Here is a 23,354-nt window from a genome sequence, read left to right as displayed (position 1 = left end):
TACCAATTATTTGATAAAAGTGGTTGGTCTGATGCTATAACAACTCCTGGAAAGGAACTCATTCCTAATTCAAAATTGTTTACAAACTGATTGGTAAAATCTTTTAGATGCATAATTTGGAAAAAAAATTATATCTATTTAAAGGCTGTATTTCTGTTCAAGATAAGAGTTGAAAACAGAGTCCTATAGCTTCAGTTACCCTCATGTTGGTAATAGAATAATTGAAATTAGATATGGAAAAGACCACTGAGATTTTCTAGTTAATCTTCACCATCCATCACCAAAATTTGTGAATTATATTCTTGATACACAGTGTTACGTTGAAGAAGAAGAAAAAAACAAACTCTGAGATTCTTATTTAATCCTTAGGCATGAAAATGTTTATTTGGGCCATGTTCTGATCTCAGTTACACTTGTGTGACTACAGAGTAATTCCACAGTTTCCAGTGAGTAAGGACTGAGAAAAAACTAAGTCAGAAATTCAGGGTTCGGCCGCATACTTGTCATTATATTTATTGTCTCTTCAACTATAGCTCCAAACTACACTAGATATGGAAATTTAAAAAAATATACATTTTCCTTGTTAATACAACCTTTTATCCTCCGATTAAAAAGACAGATAGTAAGAATACAAATAATCCAATACTTCTGGAGAACTCTAAGATATGAAAATATGGATCGCGTTACATCCAGAAGACTAGTCAAAGGAGAAACTTTGTAAAAGAAACCCAGTTTCTAAGTACATGACTGCTACAAAAAGTGCTAATCTAACACCTTGTCCTTCATTCTTTAAAGTCAATGGAAGAGCTCCCATTGACTTCAATGGGTGCAGCATTATGTCCTCATTTCATCTGTAGAAATAAACAGTGCATACAGTAGTCCAAATTCATCCCAGATACCCGTGGAAATCCAGTGAATCTGGCCAATTGTGATTTGTCTGTGTATTATACATTACCATTTTGTCTCCAGCATTGTTAGTGCTGAATTATTCACTATAACAAGCTCAAGTTCAGGTCCAAACTGCTAAATATATTGTAATGGGATTAGTAATATTGGTTTTAAAAAAAATACTCACACCCATGTACCATTTAGCAATTTGCAGACTTGGGCTTTGATGCACTTACATGATATGTAGTGTTAAAAAAATTGATTGTTCCTGGCTTGTATGCAGTTGTATGGGAGAGGATGAAGGTAGACAGAATTGCAGCCCCGGACATAAGGACTGCTCTGTCCCTACGTCTCTGAGGGTGGAGATTGTTCCAAGGAGGTGGAAAGGAGGCAGAGCCATGGATCTGCCATGCCCTCTAATGCCCCCTCCCTAGTCCATGGAGTGGGACTGAAGCATGAAGGAGAGTTGCACCCATAATGGTGCAGAATGCATCTCAGTGCTCTCGTTGGTACACTCTGCACTGCCCATGCTCTGTTCTGTGCCTTACACATATGTGGTAGCTCTTAGTAGTTTCCAAGCATATTATTAGCTAAATTTTTAACAGAGTTCTTAGCTCTAGCATTATAAATATATTACTCCAGCTCCTCTGATGGCATAGCTCTGTTCAAGTCTGTGTTGTCAAGCACAAAAGAGCCTATAAGCAAGAAAAGTTCAACCTGAATCAATTCTTATGGCTGTTATACTTCCCATATGGTATTATTACTTTATACATGATTTCCATCCTAGTCACTCTACGAAGTATATAAAACTGTCACCAGAAAGATGCAGTACTTACTGGTTTTAATAAGAACAAATTGCATATTTATAATAAAGACAGTTGTATGTTAGAGTTGCAGGGTATATGCCAGAGTGTATGTAATGAAGTTAATAAGAATTTCTGTAAGGCACGCAATAAAATATAAGGTCTTTTTAAGCATACATTCATGGATTTCTTTTATTTGCATCATCTGTTTTAAAAGGAAAGAAAAAAATGATTAGACTGTTCACACACCTTAATGAGAGACAACAGCAGTTTAATTTATTAAATGCTAATCAAACTGCCTTATCAGCAGCACTTAGAAAAAAAAAAAGTAGATCAGCTTTTTTTAAATAATAAAAGCAGATTAAGGGCAGGGGAAATGTAATGCCCAAGAGTATCCTTAACAGTAGCATCAGTGAATAGTAGGACAAATGTCTGAGTGATCATCATTGTTCAGTACATACCATTACTAATTGGACTAGACACATACAAAAATAATTTGATAATATACAAATAATCGTGTTATTTTTTTTTCATGGTATATGTATTGTATTTATTTTTAGATAATGCTTCCTACTGAAACAAGAACAACCATAGAAAGGGCAATGGCATTGTAGTGCTTCAGTGAAGACATTACCTATGCCACCGGGAGGGTTCTTCTGTCAGCGTAGGTAATGTACCTCCCCAAGAGGCAGTAGCTAAGTCAATGGAAGAATTCTTCCGTTGACCTTGTGCTATCTACAAGGCTAAGTTGGCAAAGCTATGTCTCTCAGGGATGTGGATGTAAATTCCCAGTATAGTCTAAGATTCATCTTTGATGTGGGCAAACTGATGCCACCACCTTTCTACCATATGGAAATTAATGAATATCCAAGGGCTGAATGTGACATTCATAAAAATGAGAGTATTTTGTAATTAATTGCATCATCACTTTCTAGTTTATATTAAATTTTCCAAGTGATGTTCCTATTAAGTTGTGCAAAGAAAGATATTTGAAAGGTAGCTCCAAGTGTCTTTGCATTTTACTTTAGAGCCAATGAGATTAGGCAGAATGCGCCACATTGCAAGGTAAGAGTGACAAAATGTGGGATCCAAAATAAGCCCTGCATTTTCATCAATATATATTGTCTCTGAACTGGATTTTTCACTCATTCCACATATGCCATTGGTTGAAGGTTGAATATGCCCTTGGTTGAGGGAGCAATGTGGGAAATTTCAAAACAGACATCACAAATGCTATTCATCAAGAATGTTTACTAATTTGGTACTTCCTTTATACTCAGTAGAAGTCATCACTGACTTCAACAAGAAAACCTTTGATTGTGAATGCACCTGTGCAGTTGCTTGCTTTCACCTCAATATGCCATTACTCCTATAAAAGAGTAGTGACTTTTTTAATGTCCAATATGTTGAGTAGGTGTGTGTTTCCTGAAGTCTCAGCACATTAAACAATCAGTGCAGCTATTGTCCCATTTTAAATCATTAGGGTTGATTTTCTCTAGATCTCGTGGAAACAGGGAGAGAATTCTTTGCAGTCACCTATGCAATACTGATTTAAGTATGACAGAGGAGAGTCATTATTCTTAATTTAATTTAAACAACTATTAGTCAAAGTTTTCCAGATTAATTCATGACTTTGGTGCCTTCACTTTTGGATACCCAACTTAGGACATTTTAAAAGGGCATGATTTTATGAAGTGCGAGTACCCACCCTCACGTTGGGCATCCAGATTCACTAGTCACTTTAGAAAACCTTGTCCTGAGTTGGGTATAGGTAGTTTAGGAGTGCTCTCCCTATCAGGCAAACCTTGAGCGGTAATACAACTTCTTTTGATAACAAAGGCTGATATTTCCAAATCTACGGGAAATTATAAGTAATGGGAACTGGGATGGATTTGAAAATCTCAGTCTAAATAAATGAATTGCCAAGCACACACATCTAAACAAAACTTAAATGGGGTGAGTGGAAAAGCTCAACAGAAATGAGTGGAGAAAGGAAAAATGGGTTTTTAATTAACTTTTAATTTTTAATGGCACTTAATTATTATTACTGTTACCTCCTTTAGCATGAGATTCCCCCCCCCCCTCCCCATATGGTTTATTTTGGATTTTTTTTCTGTGATTCTTTTATATTTCTTAGTTTTGGATATTCTAGTCAGAGAGAGGAACGTTTGCTCTCAGGGCCTTACTGAGAGTTCAAAAGTACAACAGAGAGAGGTAGGTAATTAATATCCTTCAAGCAGAAACAAACAACTTCTAAATAAGTAAGCAATGCCATACAGTGAATGGAGAAGCTGCTTCAATGACCATTTGATGTGAGTACCCCGAGGACAGCAACAAACAAGAGCACAATGTTTCCTGTGGCAGAAAGTAAAAGTTCTTGTCCCCTCCATGATAAGAAAATTTTAAAATTGTACAAATATTAACTTTAAAGAAATCAGCAACAATAGCTAAGGCCTTTGAGCCTAATCTTGCAATGATTTCATACCTTAGAATTCTCCTTGAAGATAATGAGAAATTTGAATGAGTTGACAGCATGATCAGATCCATCTGAAAGTATAACTTAAAACTAACAAATAAATAAATGGGGGGTGAAATTTGGAGATGCCAATTGGAGAGAGAGAGAGAGAGACAAGAAAGAAATGTTATTTTTTCTCATTGACTTGAACCAGAATATTATGTGGCCCATAATATCAAAGATTATATCCTTAAAAAGGAAATGTTCAGCTCATGATTTGCATGCTGCACTGCTATAAAGTGTCAAATTCTATTAACTTCCATTCAGTTACTTAGTCAGTGATTATTTATTTATTTATTATTTACAGTGGCCCTCAACACCATATTTATTTGTTACCTTTTTTAGCCTTTTCAGTACTTATGGTTTGTCTCCTGACAGTTCTGACCCTTGTTCTCCTGTTCTTGTCTCCTTTCCTTCTTCTTCCCTGATATGCTTCATCATGTCATGCTCCCTTCTGTTTTCTCCCTCTCAAACGTAATGTTGTGGTAGAAGCATTGGGATTCCCTCTGAGTTCTTTTCCACTTGTTTTATCCAGAACAGATTACCCAATTGTGGGAGAACACTTCACCCAGTTCTCTGGGATCTAGAACCTCGTTTTAACTCCAGCTCATCACTCAGGTTATTTTATTAAGCACATATTTTAGGCATGAAACAGCTTGCTGGCCAGGCCCACGTAGCAGGAGTTCAGGTACACGGTGATACCACAATTCCAAATCATATCCCACACTATGCAGTTTGTGTGTCTTCCTAGCTACTAATCTCTATATACTTATTGAATCTAATTGGTTAGCACATTGTACAGCTCATTTAAGGACCAATTGCTTTGCAGATCGTGTAAGGGCTAATCACTTATGTTCCAATCTTCTCTACATTTCAAGCTTATCAGTTCCCATTTACATCAACTAATCAAAAACACCATGTGCAGCACACTCTTAAGTTGTTTATAGTTTAACCTTACACCTAGATCAAGCTATATGTGTTTTTATGCATGCCCAGCAAGATCTATGCCTACAACAAGTCACCAGGTGGTGCTGTAACCCATAGTTTAATAAATTATTTTTTTCTGAGAGTACGAACAAGTTTTTAGCCTTTGAAGAAAGGCTGCATTATATTATTAGTTTGGTTATGTACAGGTTCTTTGAGAGAAGCTGTAATGAGCAATAGGGAAGTTTTCTCCCCACCTTAATTTTTCTAACTAGAGTTAAGTCTTGGGGTAGAACAGCTTTCTGGAAACCAGGCTTTGGTGTCTGGGCTAAGATTTCTGGAAAAAGGGATTACCTGTGTGCTGTATGTAACTACCTCTGTTCCAAGACTGGTGTGTATATTTCTAAAATAAAGCAAGTTGCTTTTGGCTTGACTGCCTGATTTAGCAGTTTATGTCTGTGATACGTATACGCTAACTACTACAATGCAAGTCTGCTCAATGGCTAAAGAAGAAGCTGAGTCAGATGCACAGAAGCTGATTGATGTAAGCAGAAGAATAAAATTCTTAAGTAAGCAGAAGAATAAAATTACCTTAGCTGGTGATTTGTGTGCTGCCTGAACCAGGCCCGCATATTCTGCAATCCCATAAGACAAGGAGGCAGCACCAAGGCTTTTGTTGCCTTGAAACTCTTGTTGTAATCAGAGGATGTCACAGTTGGTTTTAGTTAGTAGGAGTCATAGGAGTTCCTGGCACAGCTATTGTTGAAGTCACTGTACCCCTACCTTTGTTGCCTCCTGCACATATTTACTTCGGGTCTTCATCACTTGCTTCTATTTACTAACTGCAAGGAAACTTTCTCAAGGGCTGAGGGATCCATGTCCATAGATAAGGCACTGTTGGCCAGATGCTGCAGTGAATTAGATACCACACAGAGAAACTTAGTACAAGCTACAGCTGCAACTTTTATTAACTGTTCTATAACAGAACCAGGGCAGGAACAGCCAGACAGTCCCTTTCTATAAAAACTAGCCAACAGTATCAGTCCAGTTTGTTCCCTTAATAAACAGCTATAGTGGCAGATGAAGCTAATTCTCACTTCTCCTGCAAAAATGCACCCAGAGAGCAGGACTGAGCAGCCCCAATACCCCTGGGATGAGAAATTAAGTGGGTGCCTCCTTCTTCAGCATTCATTGAAGCCCTCTTTTCATCATGTAACACTGAGCAAGGGCCCAGCAACTCTGGGTCCCCGTTACCTCAATTAACCGCACTGGACACCAGCCATACAGTTGTGAGACAACTCTCGATACCACAATACCTGCTTTAGACAAACCTGCATGCTCAGAGGAGGGCAAAGCCACACCACTGGGCACCTAGTCCACAATGTGGGGAAAGCCCTTCCTACCGCACCTCCCCTACCCCTTAAAAGAGTGCTGGCTGAAACCCAAAGCAAAGTGGGAAATCGAACATCCGTTAAGAAACAGAAAGAACCAAACCCAGAGGAAGGGTGAGTGAAGCAAAAACACAGATACGAATAGTGGCTCTGCCCCAGAAATGTAAGCTGCCTTTCTCTGGGTTCTTTGAATCAACGAGTCACCTACAGCCCATGAATGAGCCAGTCAGCATGCGGACTTGGGTCCCCAAACTATGGCTGAGCCTGGCCTCTGCTCATGTCTGCTGAGTGGGGAGTGGGTGCCACTCCTCCCCACATTAACCAGGATCCCAGGGCTGTATTTACCTTGCCAGCCAGCCGATGTCCAGCTGAACAGTCTGTGCCTTTTCTCCTTGTGTGCTCTCTTTCTTTTCACCTTCATAGTCCCTTAGACAGAGCCTTAGTCTCATCCCATTCTAATGCAGCCATGATTGTGTATGTTCATCACTGAAGCCTGTACTGGCTGAAATCTCAGTCTTTCTCTATTATCTAATGGCTACTCTTGGAGGAGTATAACATGTAAATGTTAATACTAATAATGCTAATGGAGGTTCTCCTTTAGCTAATGTGGTAGAGGCCTGTATTTATGGAGCAGAATGGCCGGAGTCCGCTATGATATATATGTCCCATTTAAATGTGATAGTGTCATGCGTGGCGATGCTGCACTAATTTGTTACCATACTCTCAACATCTCCCAAAAATAAAATGAACCAAGGAAAATTTATTCCTTGCCTTTCTAATTAAAGATACCAAAACAGTAAAGAGATGTGGGTAAGGTAATATCTTTTATTGGACCGACTTCTGTTGGTGAGAGAGACAAACATGAAGATCTCTGGGTGGCTTGAAAGCTTTTCTCTCTCACTGACAGAAGTTGGTCCATTAAAAGATATTACCTCAACCACCTTGTCTCTCCATATCCTGAGAGTGACACGCCTACAACTACACTGCATAAAACAGTACAGAACAGACAAAATACAAATGAGAGGTTTAATTATTTTCTATCTTACATAATGGGAGTTAATCAGGAGTTGGTGGAGTTACATGACTGTAAATCCGGTATCAAAGGAGAAACAGCCTTGGAAATTGTAGGTAATGAGAAGTCGAGTTACATGGCCCTTTTGGGAGCAAAAGTCTCTAGTAGATCTGAACAGCGAAACACTGTTTGGGGGATGGGCAAAGGAATGGGTGAGTCTTTATTTTATTTACTTTACAAACAGCAGGTATATTTCTAATCCATGTGTTCCATTTGTTACTTAATACAGGCAATATTGTGATGTCTGTTCTTTTAACTGAATTTCTCTACAAATAAAATGGCTTAATAGACACTTCACTGCTATCAGTCTTTTCCATATTGAGAACAAATAGTTGCTCCAAAAACAATTTTTCTCTTTCTTGAACATAATGATCTCCCCAGGATATTGAGGGGAAAGGTACTGGATCTGAATGCTTTCAAAGTAGCTTGGATTGATCTTTATAGCCGCCTCACTGCCTGGAATTAATTCTTCTGTGAGTTGCATTAACATTCATTGGATCCATATACAATTATATTCTATTTGCAGGCAATTTTATGCACAATTCATACTTTGCTATGGACTCTAGTCTTCAATTTTAATATTATGTTTTATGCCCAGCATGAGGATTGCAAATTTCTGATTATGGGATTACTTTTTCTACAGTTGGGAGCTCCTTGTGTCAGAATATTTTTGGTTTCTCTTCCTGTTTTGTCTCCTTGCTTTTCCTCTGTTAACATTTCCCCCTCTGAATTTCCTTCTTACGTTGGCTTTACTGCACAAAGACTTTATGAATGAATAAGACTTTAATTCATTTCATTTAGCAATATATATTCAAGCTATGGAGCTCTTCTCATTCTTTGTAAGGAGTGATTCGTTTTACACTATTGTGGAAGGAGAATTAATTCTTAGATTTATGATTTTTAAGCATTTGTTGTTTGAGAGCTTGAGCACATAAACCAGTTGTTGTGCAAGCTGAGCACATCTGTCTGCATCTCTTTCTTTGGTTTCCATAAAAGAGCTTCTTGTTTATAAAGTTCTTCACGTCTTGTTTAGAGACATAACAAAGAACTGGGCAGGATTTCATTTTCAGCAGCACAAACTTTTGTGATTGTTAATAATCTTTTATCCTTATCCTAAGTTTAAATGAAACCTAATTAATGCACTCTGGGAGGCAAATGGAAAGAGCTGATAGAACAAGGGAATGGAAGTAGAATGCCTGGATTCTATTTCAAGCTCTGACCGCTGTGTGGTCTTGGATAAGTTATTTACTCCATAAATGCAGCAGTTGATTCATTCTGTGCAATACTTTTAGAACTATCTCCCAAGGGTTCTGTGATTCATAAATATTTTATGTGTGTATGGTTAACTGACATCCTCTGTTGAAAGGCACAATACAAGTACAAAGTATTATTGTTATACAAAAATTTGGTTGGGAACTTGGAGTACCAGGGATAGGATTAGCGAGTTCTGGCTTTTTAGGATGCGGGCTGAAGAAGGAAACTGTGGCAGAGATTGTCGTGTTCTGAAAGGGACATGCAAAAGTATGGAAAATGGCATTGATAAAGAGGTAGGGCCAAGGACTCATCATACACACATGATCCAGTTAATTGACGTTCTGGTAAAAAGGAGAAATATTCTAACCAAATCTCCTGGTTCCTACAGATTTTTCCTCTGGGAGAGGTGGAAGGGAGCTGTAAAAGGTACCTTAGGCATCGGGGGCTTGAAGAAAAAAGAGACCCTTTTATTTATAAATTTCTCTGTGTTGCCTATCTTTAGAGCTTTCCTGGACATAACTGCTGCTCCCAATTCTCCTCTCCATCTGGTGTTTCTCAACGGCATTCCTTAACTCCTCTGGGTCCTTTCAATGTAGTTGTGGCCATGTTGCCCCCAGAAGGGGCAAGTCATAGCCTCCCAGCAGACTATTTCACAGGACAGTCTATGAGTTAAGTCACATAAGGGTTGATCCAAAGCCCACTGAAGTCAATGGGAGTCTTTCCGTTGTCTTCAATGAGCTTTGAATCAAGACCATCGGCTTTGTGTATCCCAGACTTTGCATTCAGGAAAAGAAATGTCTTTTTAAAAAAAATCTGTTATTTCATGAACTCCTCACTGCTGCAGAATTTCTGTTGAGGACAAATGCAGCACAGAATTAAACCTTTCCATGTCAGATATCTACCATGTGTTTGAAGCACTTGTGATCAATCTGCAGTGGATGTCACACATTCATTACTTACTTTAATGTAGGTTGGAACGAGAATAGATATTAGACAAGACAGAGAGGGCCCAGACAACACCTAAGAAACTTTTTCCTTTTCACTGTTCCTGTTTCATTTTCTCTCCTTTTCAAATATTTTTAGTTTGCCCTCCGTTTGTGGTAAGGAATTCTGATGAGATAATTCTTGATAAAGTCAAGAACCAAACACTCCAGTTGAGGTTTTTTTATTATTTTTTTACAGGTAATTTATAGGTTGGACAAACTGAAATATATGGGTAATCTTTAGTACTTATGGAGCCAACTTATCTCAATATTTTATAGTGCTGTGGCTATTAAAATAAATCTATCTAACTGTAATTTTCCGATGGAACCATCACAATTTAAATATTTTTAAATGATATCCATAACACAAGTTTTAACTAACAGTTCCTTGACTTATTTCTTGAACTAGACACACAGAGAGATTTCAAGTATCATTATTTAAACATTAGTATTTTTTATTGAGGGAAGTTTTTAAAATTAAATGATATTGAGAAAAATCAGTGACATTCAGCAGACTGAAATTCAAAATTGTAATAGTGACCTCTAGTGACTACAGAACTAATTAGGTTTTTCAGATCAAAAGTTAATTTTCCTGTAAGCCTTTCTTTATATCTGTTATTAAAGGGAATATAAAGGTGAAGGGGCAGATAATGACTTTTCCTCCAGCAGGAGTTCATCATAATCAAGTGACTAACACCGATTTCTTGTTAAAACATCACTTCTTAGTGAAATTTGAGCATGTTTTAATACTTATATTCCATCCTAGAAAATAAATTAAGCTTTATTAAAAGCTGATCTGAACTTCTTTCTTGTGTTCTCGATGAAACTTAGAATAGAAGCTGAGTATATTTACTATGGATTTGCTTTCAATACTTAAAATGATTTACCGTCCTATCCTTACCAGTACATATAATGCATGAAAAGGTTTAACGACATAGCGTATGGTCCCCTACAGTCTTATTCTTCAAATGTTCTTTATTGAAAAAGTTCTTGCTCAGTTGTACAATTAGATCATCTTAATAAGTTTCTTAATAATTCTAGAAAAATGCCCTTAAAAGATGAAATACTAAATTTTGGCTATGGCCTTTTTGTAAGATTCCTTAATAACTATATTACAGCCACATTCTGCTCTCTGATACTCGCTGTTGTAAACCCACTGATTTCACTGGATGCTGATGTGAGAATAGTGGACATCAGAACATCTAGCAGCATAGTAATAATTCTCACATTCATAGCTCAGAAGTTAGGTGCAACCTTAATTCTGCCCCACATGTGTATGCTTTATGATACAGTCTTTAATTCTGTTATTACATGCTATTTTTTCCACATTTCCCCTGCCACATTCAGAGCACAGAATAGATAGTACTGGCTGAATGGGTAGCTATTTAATATTTCTTTTTTAGCCTCATCATTCAATATGTGGCCTTACGCCTTATTTGCCACATGCCATTTCATTGCACTGACTAAACAACTATTAATTTCCTCCTGGGAATTTGTATGATCTCTCTCCAGAGTAACTGTATGTCACTCTTGTGAGGTGACTTGGTTTTACAATATTATGAAACATAATTTTTTAAAAACCATGAATCAGGTCCCCCAGAAACACAAGATTAGTTTACATTTAAAGAATATTTTTTAAAAATAAATTTGATTATTTTTGTTTGCCTTCTGGTTCTTGAGTCTTTAGGGTTCATGTTTTCCAACTTTTCTCTGCAACCATAATGGGCAGAAACTTAACTTGTTTGTTTTATTCATTTATTTTTTTAAATGAATGCTGAGATTCTCAGGCAACACGAGGACTCCAAGAGATGAGGTTTAAGAAAAACACCAAGTATTCTGAGGTTCATGATAGTAGGCTTGACTGTATTATCTCCATTTTACAGCTGGGTACCTGAGGCATGGAGATGAATGTCCACTAATTTTAGGTGCCAGCTTGAGACAAACAGGGCCTGATTTTTCATATAACCTGGGATTTCTATAGAACTTTATATATTCAAAACACAGTTCCCATGGACTTCAGTTGCAGTTGTGAGCTCTCAGAACTTCTGCATATCTGCAGGGATCATAGACTGGATCAAATCAAGACACAATCACTACAGGGAGATGCCAGACGGTTCCTGTTCCTACGTCCTGTGATACCATCAGACTGAATTTTCATTGTTGTTTTTTTGTAACTTATATTTCTAACCTTCGTGCTTGTGGAGATAATCTTGGAAATATGACCCAAGTGTAGCCTTCACAGTGATGTCTGCCTGAGTCTGCAGACAACCTGAAATAAGAGTTCTGAAAGGAGTGAACTGCCACAGAGTTCACCTTTGCCAACACCATAACACCATGCCAACATGACTCTGCTCGAGGAGTCTTACCACACACAGGGGAGTAGGTGCGGGCTGAATGCTTCTTCACGTGCAATAGACCCCAAGCTACCTGAGGACAGGGAGCAGTGGCACAGGATCAGGGAAGACCCAGCCTGCCCAGTGGTGAATGAGGGACATCTACAAGTCTAAGAGGAGATGGCTCTTGTGTGGCTAGCTCATGCTACGCCAAGGTGGTATCAGGGGCAATGCGGGAATGTGCAAGGCTATGGCAGAATGGTACAGCCATTTATGTGGGGGAGAGGTGTTAGTGGGTATGCCTCGGCTCCTGGATTGTGGTCCTCAGTGTGGCTTTGTCATAAGGGAGAGAAAATTTGAAAATAATAAATGCAAAAAATGCCAGTTTTCAGGTTCAAAAATTACTTTTAGTATTGAAATGAAGCTAATTATATTATTTTTTAAAATGGTCCAAATCTAAACAATATTATCGAAACAAAACATTTTGAGTGACTCAGAACACACTTTTCTTTCAGTTTGTGAAAATTTTCAAGGTTTTGACTTTTCATCCCAATTTGGGATGGGAGAATTTCTTGAGATCTCAAAAATAATATTTTCCCATGCAACTCAAATAGTACCTGATAATGTTTAATTCATAACCCGCAGGTTAGTTTTCTTTTATCAATCTTCTCTCATTCCAAAGAGGGAACTCTCAACAATAGGGAAATAAGAAAATGTGTTTAATGACTAATCATTTTTGTTGAATTATAACAGTGTCCTACCAGACCTTGACTTCATGGACACGAAGTTCCTATACTGCCCAGAAGGAAGTTACTATATGTTATAAGTATCCATATATATTTCTATCTAAACTACATACTGTCTTTATGCTGTCAATCTGGAAATGTCTATCAATGGCTTTCACTCCGCAATGGCTTTGTGAATCTAAGAATATGTTCCTGAGTCCGAATTGTTTAGTTTAAAGCTCCTAAATGACAGATTGATTTTTGTGGGATGTGATAGTCAGTTGTTAGTTATTAGTATAGAAAGCTTTATAATCAAACCTGATGAGATTTTGAGGTTTCAAGCGATGCTCTGGGAGCTGAGTTGGTTCAGGGAAACAGACATTTGTGGTTTCAGAAGAAGAAATATTTTAAATGAACCTATTTTGTATTAATTTTACAAAGATCAATACAGTAATTCATATAAAAGATACAGCATGTAAAAATATTAAAAGCCATAAACTAACTTGTAATAATACACATACTCTGCCTAAAAGCCATACATGACTATTGAGAAGTCAAAAACATGACTAAGTTATGATCTGTAAGGATTATTGAAAGAATGAAAAAGCTTAAAGAAAAAGATGGGGAAAGAAAAGAGAACAAAATACTTATTTAAACCTTTTCTTCCATCCAGAGGTCCTGAACCATAAACCAGAAGCAGAAGTAAGCTTTGTCTATGTCATCTGCAGAACAATTCAATTGCTTTGTCCAAATGTTGGAGAATACTTTTTTTTAATACATCACATACTTGTTCCCAACAGTTTCTGATTATATAGAAGACAATGGGCCAGACCATTGGCTGGCATAAGTCAGCATTGACTGGTTTCAGTGGAACTGTACTGATTTACACCAGCGGAGGTTCTAGCCAAAGATTTTGTTATATCAACTATGTAGTATTCCACTCTCTGAGAAGCGATGTTCTTAGGGAGAAAATAGTCTCCAATCGAATAAACCTACTTAGATACTACAGTGAGAAGAGCCATATAAAGTACTTAAATCAAAGGTAAATATGACTATAGATAGGTGCCCTCTAATGGCCTAGGACAGCCCTGCAGACACCCTGCATCAGTTTCTCTCTGAGTTCTGGAAATAATCCACTTACACCCAGTCTTTAAGAACAATATCTCCCCCCTCTTGCGGCTAATTTACTCAGGTTATCCAGCTCCCCATTTCTGGTCAGGGTTTCACAGCCCTCTTTCTTAGGGCTGTGTGATTTCTGTCCTCATGAGTTCTTCCTCTAATTTTCAGCAGCTCCCGTGAATGGGCTTGAAGCCTCATTTTGAGTCATCTTCCCAGTCAACTAATCAATTTCTTAATCCTCCCCAGATGGTTTTAATAACACTTGTCTCTACTGGCTGGGGAGAGGGGAGCCTTGCTCCACCCACTCCACAGTCTTCTGGTCCTGGGAACGTAAAGGAACAATGGTGTAGGAGGGTCCTATCCTTCCCTTCTCCCTGACACTGCCTGTTCCCTGGGACCCTCTTCCTCTCCTCCAATGACTGCTTCAGTGATTCCAGGCTTCATCCACTTGCATGGAACAGAATAGTTGGCCTTCCTAATTATGTTCTCTGACCTTAAAGGCCAGTACTCTGTTAGAATGACTTTTGTCTTACATGCTTTTGCTGTGGTATGCTTTATCACAACTCTTTTTAAATTGAAATCAGGATTATTCATGAACTATGTACCAAGTCTAAAATTATACAGGAGAGAACATGATGTAATTTTTTAAAAATGAATCCTTAAGAATTAAATTTACTGTAAGGTCATCAGAATCCTTTAAACCCTTAACGTGCGCACCATATGGCCCACTCCTCCGATTTGATGTTTGGCTTGATAGAGTCAATGTTTCCTTAATTTATTGGCTAAGGGAATTCTTTTTCATGAGTATTTTCAGATCCTCCCTGTGCCTTGATGTTGAAAACCTCAGACATCTTCATTCCTGATGATGTTGGTGTCTGGTAGGACAGAAATATTGATTTATTTAAGGCATCTTTTTTAATGTTATGTAATTGATTAATTGAATCCAGCATGTTTGGTCAGCCATGCATAAGAAGAGATGGCTACTTGATTTACTGTTTTGGTTACACATTATTTTAGGGGCTTATGCAATTTTGACTGCATGGTAAAATGATTTCCATCATGCCCTTTGAAGTTTTATAAAATAACTTACTATCATCAGCAAAGTTTTTTAATTTGAGTTGTAGTAAACGTACAATCATTTTCCACAGGTTAGGCCTTTTCCAGGAAGTATGCTATAGCTATGGGAGAATCATGCCCTTCCCAAATAATGTGTACCTATTATGATTAGTGTCATAGTGATTTAGGCACCTAAATGAAGTGAACAGATTTTCAAAAGTACTCAGCATTCCATAGCTCTCATTATCCTCAGGCATTGCTGCGCTATTCTGAAAAATCTAGTTTTTAGTATAAACATGTAAGGTTCAATTCTGCAAGGTGCAGAGTACTGCTTCGAGATGCAGCATTGAAAATTGAGAGAATTGTATGTGTTGCAGGACTGAGCCCTTAAAAAAGCCTTTTTTTCCCCCCCTGTTTGATTTCTCCACCATCTCTTTAGCTTGTTTTGCTGCAGAGGATTTAGTATTGTTTGTTTATGCTCAGAATCTTATCTCCACTACCATGAAATACCAGGAGAGGATATTCCAAAATTGTTATTAAAAATATTAAAGAGCTGAATGACTGAATAAATGCAGTAATTAAAATGATTATTCTATCATGAAATAATATTGTCAGGGAAAAAAATCTTAAAATAAAATGTTACCAGAAATGTATTGACAAAATAGATATTAGCTGACATTTAGCTACCAGGTTTTATATGGTGCTGTAACTTTTTGCTGCTAAAAGCCATCAAAGATATAGCACAAATCAGTAGAGTGTATTATGGGAATGGAATTGCTATTATCTACATTACAGAAACAAACCCAGTTTAAAGCTTCTGCCTTCTGTGATTTTTATAAAGTAGGATTCTTGCGCACACACATTCCTACAAGCTATCGGCTGGTACCAATGCTGATAATGGCCTGACTTCTGTATTCCTTGCACACCACAAATTGCACACCTTTGACTTCACTCAGAGTTGTGGGAACCCACAATGTGTGTGGGTTCTTAGTTTTGCAAATAAATTCAGAAGTTGCAGGATACTGAACTCTCACCAGAACTCAGATTTTAAGAGATTTGATTGGTCTATATTTACCACAGTGACTAATAATATCCATTGTTTGTATGTTGGTGACTGAATGTCTAGGGTACCATACAAAAACAGGATTTGATGCTAAACTTTCATCATCTTGTCAGCACACTTGGAATTACTGCAGTGTCTAAGGTGTAAGAATGTGCATGGTACAGCAAATCCTGTCTTCTCTTTGCAGGTGTTTGGAATGCAGAGGAATAGGTTCATTTCCATTTTGTGTGTGTGAAAATCAGTTTAGGTGGTTTATCTGGCAGGTGCGCACCATACTATAAGCCTAACTTTGTGGAGAGTTGAGGTGGGTAGGTCATGAATTGATGGATCTACCTATGCGTAAATGTCTCTGTAGCAAGAGCCATACTTCAATCATGAGGCTAGAACAGTGGCTAGAGAACAACTCCATTGCTATCTTGGAGTTAAGATTCCTTCCCCATCTGCATTCACCTTTGGAGATATCCAGTATCTATACAAGTTTCTTAAAATGGACTCTGGGCACAGAACTAGGGGTGATAGGAAGACAAAATGTTATGGTATTTAAAACGTTGCATCATTTTTCTCTGTTACTTATTTGGTTTTCACTAGATGTTAAAAGAAATCCAGATCTGAAAGTTATATTCACCTTCATGTCAAGTCTGGTGTTAACCTCCTTGGTAAGGGGCTTATATTTTTAGTATGTGCCTGAAGAATGATCTGACAGTATTGCCACAGTACATTCCTCTTATTAGCCATGTTCTGATATGAAAGCCAGATTACATTTACTTGGTTATTGTCTCAATAAACTGATAAATACCTGAAGTTGGAAAATGTTAATATGGTAGCTTGACATTTTACTTTTTTTGTTCAACAGGGACTGAAAGTGATTGTGTGCTTAAATTCAGAGAAATATGCTGTAGCTCTATGGTTCAACAGATTAATCACTGCCACTTCCGCTCCTAGACAAAATTTGCTCTTTTAATGTTATGTTAACCCCTTTATTTCCAAGTGTTAGAATTACCAGTAGTTGTTATTTCCAGACACTGAGCACTAATCCAATTACTTTAATATTCAATTAAAAAAATTCCACTGTGGGCACACACAATTCAGTACCCAGTAATTTTCTTGTAGGCATCAAAATAAGGGACAATTTTTTTATATATATATTCATATTTGAGAGGAGAGAGTATAGAGTACTTTTGAAAATCTGGCCACTTTATTTAGTGACCTAAAGGAACTCTTCTGAAAATTTGGCCCTCACAGCTTATACTGGAAACAGAATTGGAGAAAATAATGTAATATTGGATTCATTGTCCTTATACTTTAGACTGTTTTCTTTTGTCTTCATAATTGTGTAATTTTAATTTTATCTGGATGTTTTCCTTCTGCTGGGTCATTGTTCAGGTTTATGCGATTAAAATAGTGATGCCACTGAAATTAAATAGAATAATCCAAGTGATGAAGACATGTTCTGAAACTTTAAGTAAGTTTCAACGACTTCCAAACTCAGTTTTATATCTCATGCGTCAGGCATTAAGGGCCTGATCCAAAGCTCACTAAATCAATGGAAGTCTTTCTTGTAATATCAACAGGCTTTTGATCAGACCGTAAAAGCCAGAAGAATATGGAAAAAGAACATTATATAGCAAACCCCTGTCTGAGTAGATTGAACAATTTTGTGTCTTCCATCCTACATCGTAAGCTTGATATTCATTTCATTAATGAAACCAGGAAGGAAATACATATGTGTAGGATGTCAGACCAGATGATCATGATGATCCCTTCTGGTCTTAGTCTAAGAGTTTAGTATCAGAACCCAACAAGAAATGACTGGAAAATTTTTATATAAACAAACTCATGGTAGCTACTGTCCATAGAATCAAACTGGAGACCATCGAAACAAAAGATAGAAATTACAGGATGTTAAAAGAACAGATCGTAGAGATTCTGCATAAATACCTAACAAAGACCCCACTGATCAATATATCATATTTGTAGAGTGCCTCACCATGTATGTTTTTTTTTAAACCTATAAAGATGGAAAATCATAGAGTAATAAGGGGAATAAGATATCACTTTCTATGAACACTGTGACACGCTTTTCCACGTGCTCAGTTTAGGTGTGCAAATTCTGTAAAATATGCACACAAATTGGGATTGAATGTACACATGCATGCAAAAGCCAAGCACCGAAAAAATATCCCCATACTTAGGTATGCACCTGGTTGAAAATTTGGGCCATAATATAAAATAATTCTGTTTTCATTTCCTACATATTTTGCCTTAATTATCTACCATGAAGATTAAACTTTAACTTGAAGCACTTTCTAAAGTTCAGCAAGGGATCAGTTACCAATTAATTTACAGTGCAATGGTGTAAGTGTCTCATTTAATCAAGCACATGTTTATGTGGATAGTTTATGAAACCGGAGAGATAGTGAGGATTATGCCACAGAACAGCAAAAAGTTGACAGACAGCCTTGCTGTAATTAAGAGAAAACTAAGAGATGAATCTCTTTTAGAACTGGGATCGGCTCCTCAGCCAGTTCAATGTGCATATTTACTGGAATAAGGAAACCAACAGAACTGTGTTTGCCTTAAAATCTTTATCTGAACTAGTTGACCTACTACCTTCTTAAAGAGGTATGATGGGATGTACAAGCCTTATGATGACATTGAAGAATACCTTCTTGACTAAGTGCAACATGCCTCAAGTTTTACCACAGGTAAACACCAATCATCCCTGTAAATGAAGATGACATGTTTCATGCCCAGATGCCCAGGAAGTCAGCTTCTGCTCCCAGGAGATTAGAAGGATTTGTACTGAATGTGAATGCTGTTCTGGATGTCCCTGGGAATGCTATTACTGAAAAGTAAGTGTTCTTCTCTGTCCCAGTGGGCTAGGTGGAAGGGGAGCAGCTGAGCTTCTTAATGACTTAGCTAGTCGGGGTGGGCAGTTCTGTTACCACAGTCAAGACTGTCTGGGTAAAAAATAATCTGAACGCAAAGAAATGTAGGAACCCCCTCTGGAGAGGTTCCTAGGGCCAGATTTCAGAAGGTGTTTGGGTGCTTAAAGATGCAAATAGGAGCCTAATAGGATTTTCAAAAGCTCCTAGGCCTTGGAGTTAGGCACCTAGGCAAATATACCAGTTGGCCCCATCTGCATCTTTAGGAACCCTTAAAGCTCTCCAGATGGTTCAGTACTCCAAAAAATTAACGAAGCTGAGTCATAGTGTGTGGCAATGATGATTATAAGCAGGATCTATGTTTGATAACATATGCAGAGAACTGGTATCAATCCAATATTCCAAGCTGAGCTGGTTAAAATATGTACTGCAAACAGTGAAACTATCCATTGGCCTATTTTCTGTTTGTAAATTGCACACAAACAAATAATTTATTTGCTGTGTTTCTTCATTTGATACTTTTTATTAATATATCTGGGCCTATGGGCTTTTGCAAACTGTTCAAAGCAATTGCTCCTCTGAGTATTGATTATTTGGAACTTGTTATTCCATCTCTTACTCCATCTCTTTTAGCCTAATGTAGTGACAGAAGTTACTTATGTAAAACAACTGCTTATACAAGTAGGTTTGGACAACAAAATGTGGTCACGCCTTTAAGGAAACAATATCTATGGTTTGCTTAACTTTCAGGTCTGTTGTGTCATGATCCCAGATGGCCATAATCCCGTGATCAGCAAAGTTGTTTAGTGTTTATGTTCTTTGACTGGATAACCTCAACTTTTTATAAATAGAAGCAGTGCTTGAGGACAATCCTTGAGACACTGATTTACCCAGGGAAAGAATGGGATGAAGTTCCTTGGTCACTTTATTAGTCATCCTCAGGTAGAATAAGTTACAATGGTGATCGATCATGTACTCATATGATATAGTTTCTCTTTTACTCTAGTAATTAAATTACAGAAAAATCAGTGTCATGTCCCAACCTAATTTGTTGTCCTTTCTCTTTTGGAGTTATTTAGATGGCTTCACAATCCTCCTTTTTCTTATTCAGAGACAATAAGATCAACTCAGGGCCACATCTTGTTTCTTGGTATCATTTGTCTGAACACATTTCCAATATTTTTGCCCCTTCATGTTAGAAAAAGTTTGTGCTTTCTGTGTAGATTCATACTTGGCAATATGTCTAGTTTTTGGATGAGGGATCACAGCTTTAGTTTGAGAATGTAGTTTACATATTGCACAAGGTCCACAAGTTACACAGGAAAATCTGACTGCTTAAAAAAAACCACAGAACTAATCAGGGACTATCTTATGGGGAAGGGAATGGAAGGGGATGTCTTTGGGGGAGGGAATCATAAGTGTGAGCAATGAAGGAGCAACACTATTCCCGGTATAGCCTGCCTCATGTAGATTCTTCTTTGTTTTTGCAGCATTCTTTGTTGATAAGTGTTTCCCTGGTTTAATTTTGACAATTCATTCTTCTACCCACCAGCTTACTTTTCTCTAGCTCATAGGCAATAGGAGTTGGCCTGAAATTTCTTTCTGCCTCTGTCTGTCCAAAATCAGTCGAACTAAATGCTATTGAAAAAGTCTTGACTCTGGCAGACCAGTCAGGATACAGAAATGACTCTCTCTAATCTGCATAATATTTTAATACAGTGGGTGAAATCAAATTAGAACTGTTTCAACTATTTAGCAGTAATTATCAGTGGTTAAAGAGTGGAGGGTTGGGTAAATCTAATTTGGATACACTGTTTTATTAAAGCTCTGAAATTTGCTTCCTTGTTGGTCTCTTTCAAGGCTCATTTCTTTTCTCACATCTTTGTGTGTGTGTGTGGTGGTGAGAAATATTTCTGATCAATTCCTGGGAGGATCATTTTTAGGGCTGACATTCAATGTGCTCTGTATTTTGTTTTCATATTATGCAAGGGTTCAGTGCAACCTAGAAGTCAATGGTGTCTCTCTATATATACTTCAAAGGTTGCTGGATTGGCCCTTAATACAACAAATGTTGCATTATTCACAGCAACACTATATGATTAGGATTTTTTCATATTTTTTATTGCATAAAATCCTTATTCTAAATTAGAAGTGATTGTTTCATTTTTGTGAGCTATTCTGCTATAACTGCATCACTCAAAATAAATTGGCATCTAAAAACACAGCATCTTTTAACAGAGAAAACTCTGCATTTAGATGTAATTTTGCCAGTGTATTCACCCTAAAAACTTGTTAGAAAAAATAAAACAAACCCCTTTTCTGCTGATAGTGACTCACAACTATGTCAGCTCGTGGTGTAATTGATTGCTGAGATTTTCACAGTGGCCTGTGGGAATTAGATGCTGAATTCCCATCAACTTTCAATGCCTGAAATGATAAAATTCATAAAAGCTTGTGTGTTCTGGGGAGGAAGAAACACACTTTGATTTCATTTTTCATTGTAATTGTGCTTGAAAAAATACTTTTGCACTTGTTCTACCTAATCTTATTTTATAATTAATATTTCAGAATGTGTAGGTACCAGAATACCTTTGTTAGGAGCTGTATGGTGTACAACTGAGTTTCTACAAGCTAGTCTCACATTTTCAGCTAATACTGTTATGCTGAATTTATCATACAGTTATACTCTACAATGAAAGTCAATGGACATTGGAGAGGGAAATCCAAAGTAAGACAATCTAATTTTATAATGAACCATTTATCTAACACTTGGTTTTAATAGGCTTCAGATCACTGGTTTTTTTTTGCACATCATCTTCAATTTCTCAAAACAGGCAACGAAGGTATTTTTATTTTCATTTTTAAAGTTACCAATGGTTTATCTTTAGCCCTTTACCCTTCCTACTGTAATCAATGAAAATCTACCAACCCCCTAACTATTAAATCCCACCTCTCCTTTTATCTAAATAAGATGTTTTCGTTGCCTGGATACAGCTGTAACATGTGAAAGAATGTTACTGAGCTACTGTCAAGATGGCCATTTTATTACAGTGATTTATAAATGGATTACCTGTGAAAATGGCTCAGCCTTTTATGCAAGCGCTCTACAGAGGCAGGCAGACATTCTAAATGGTTAGTCTTAACAGCAGGTCTTCCTTTCATGATGATATTTTACAGTATTACGCAGTTGCTTTACTGCTGACAACAGCAATCTAGCCAGAAAGAATTAGTCGACTCCTAATGGCATTAACCTCAAAATACATTCATGCATTTTTCCTGTCCTTTGTTTCCTATATCTTCGCTGAAGAATCTGGCTATTCTTAGCCTCCCATCCTGTTTTCTTCTTAATTCTCTGTAACAATAAAAAGTAGTTATAAAAAGAAAAGTATGATAAAAAGTAATAAAAAGTAGGACCAACAAATTGCTACATCTGAAATCTACCAATTACTCTAACTGAAACCCACAGAGGAGAATCTCCTTTTTGACATGTAAAATAAGTACAATTTTGAAGTCTAGATTTGGGAGGGTTGGTATGTACACTGTAGTCACTTTCATTGCTGTATATCATGTGTGAGTATTCCCATAGTGTTAGCAAATCTTTTTAATTATTATTCTCAATATGTGATGATCATATCATTAGCTTTATTGGGAATGCTTGGGAAATTAGAACAAAGACTACAATAATCAATTCATTAAAGTGGGTTTTAGTGTTGCTTTCCCATGATGTTCTAGGAGAAATACATTGAAGTGTTGTGAAATTGATAGCAGAATGACCGAAATATTCTTCCCAACCTTTTATTATGAATTCAGTGAAACAGATCACCTACTAAAAAATGTGCTGTGCAGTTTAATTTGTCCTTTAAATGAAAGGAAACAGCAGTTTTAATTAACAGTGATTAACAGATCAATTATCTCTTTATGCCTAAGAAAGTCACCTGGAAAAAAAAAAAAGGTTGAATAAGTGAACATGAAGTCGACATTATCAAATTTCTGGTTAGACCATATAGAAAACTCAAATGGTGGGGCAATTTTGCAAATTTTGCACCACAAATTCCTTTTACCAAAAATAACAGAAGGACTGGGGATGGTAGGAAGCTAAAAGCATGTGTTTGTGTTTTTTCTTGTATATATTTAGAAATCCAGGACTATAACACAGTTATTTTCTTGAGTGGCAGCTTGCAGAAGGCTACAATGCTAGAATTAAGCAGTTCACCAACACTGCCCCAAACAGCAAACGGCTATTTTATCCAGTTGTTGTTCTTCACCTTTTGAAAGCGTTACAAAAACGGCATTTCCTGTTACTTTTATCATGCTTTTTTATCATACTTTTTTTTTATCATACT

General features: G+C 37.1%; 1 long non-coding RNA gene across 4 annotated transcripts in view; it reads left to right on the top strand.

Annotated features, from left to right (window-relative positions):
* LOC137147761 (uncharacterized) overlaps positions 1–23,354 on the top strand; it is a 162,624-nt gene that overhangs the window by 132,004 nt on the left and 7,266 nt on the right. The window contains exon 3 of one of the 4 annotated variants that reach the window (XR_010918329.1): positions 18,881–18,978. The exons of the other annotated variants lie outside the window; for them this stretch is intronic. This is a non-coding gene — a long non-coding RNA (uncharacterized lncRNA). The remainder of the gene's footprint in view (positions 1–18,880; positions 18,979–23,354) is intronic. 4 annotated transcript variants of the gene reach the window in all.

This window comes from Emydura macquarii, unplaced genomic scaffold (assembly GCF_026122565.2).
Source record: "Emydura macquarii macquarii isolate MOO-44397 ecotype Brisbane River unplaced genomic scaffold, CSIRO-AGI_Emac_v2 contig_561, whole genome shotgun sequence".
Classification (NCBI taxonomy): domain Eukaryota; kingdom Metazoa; phylum Chordata; order Testudines; family Chelidae; genus Emydura; species Emydura macquarii.
The sequence above is the reverse complement of the archived record's forward strand: the minus strand, read 5'-3'. Positions and strand labels throughout refer to the sequence as shown.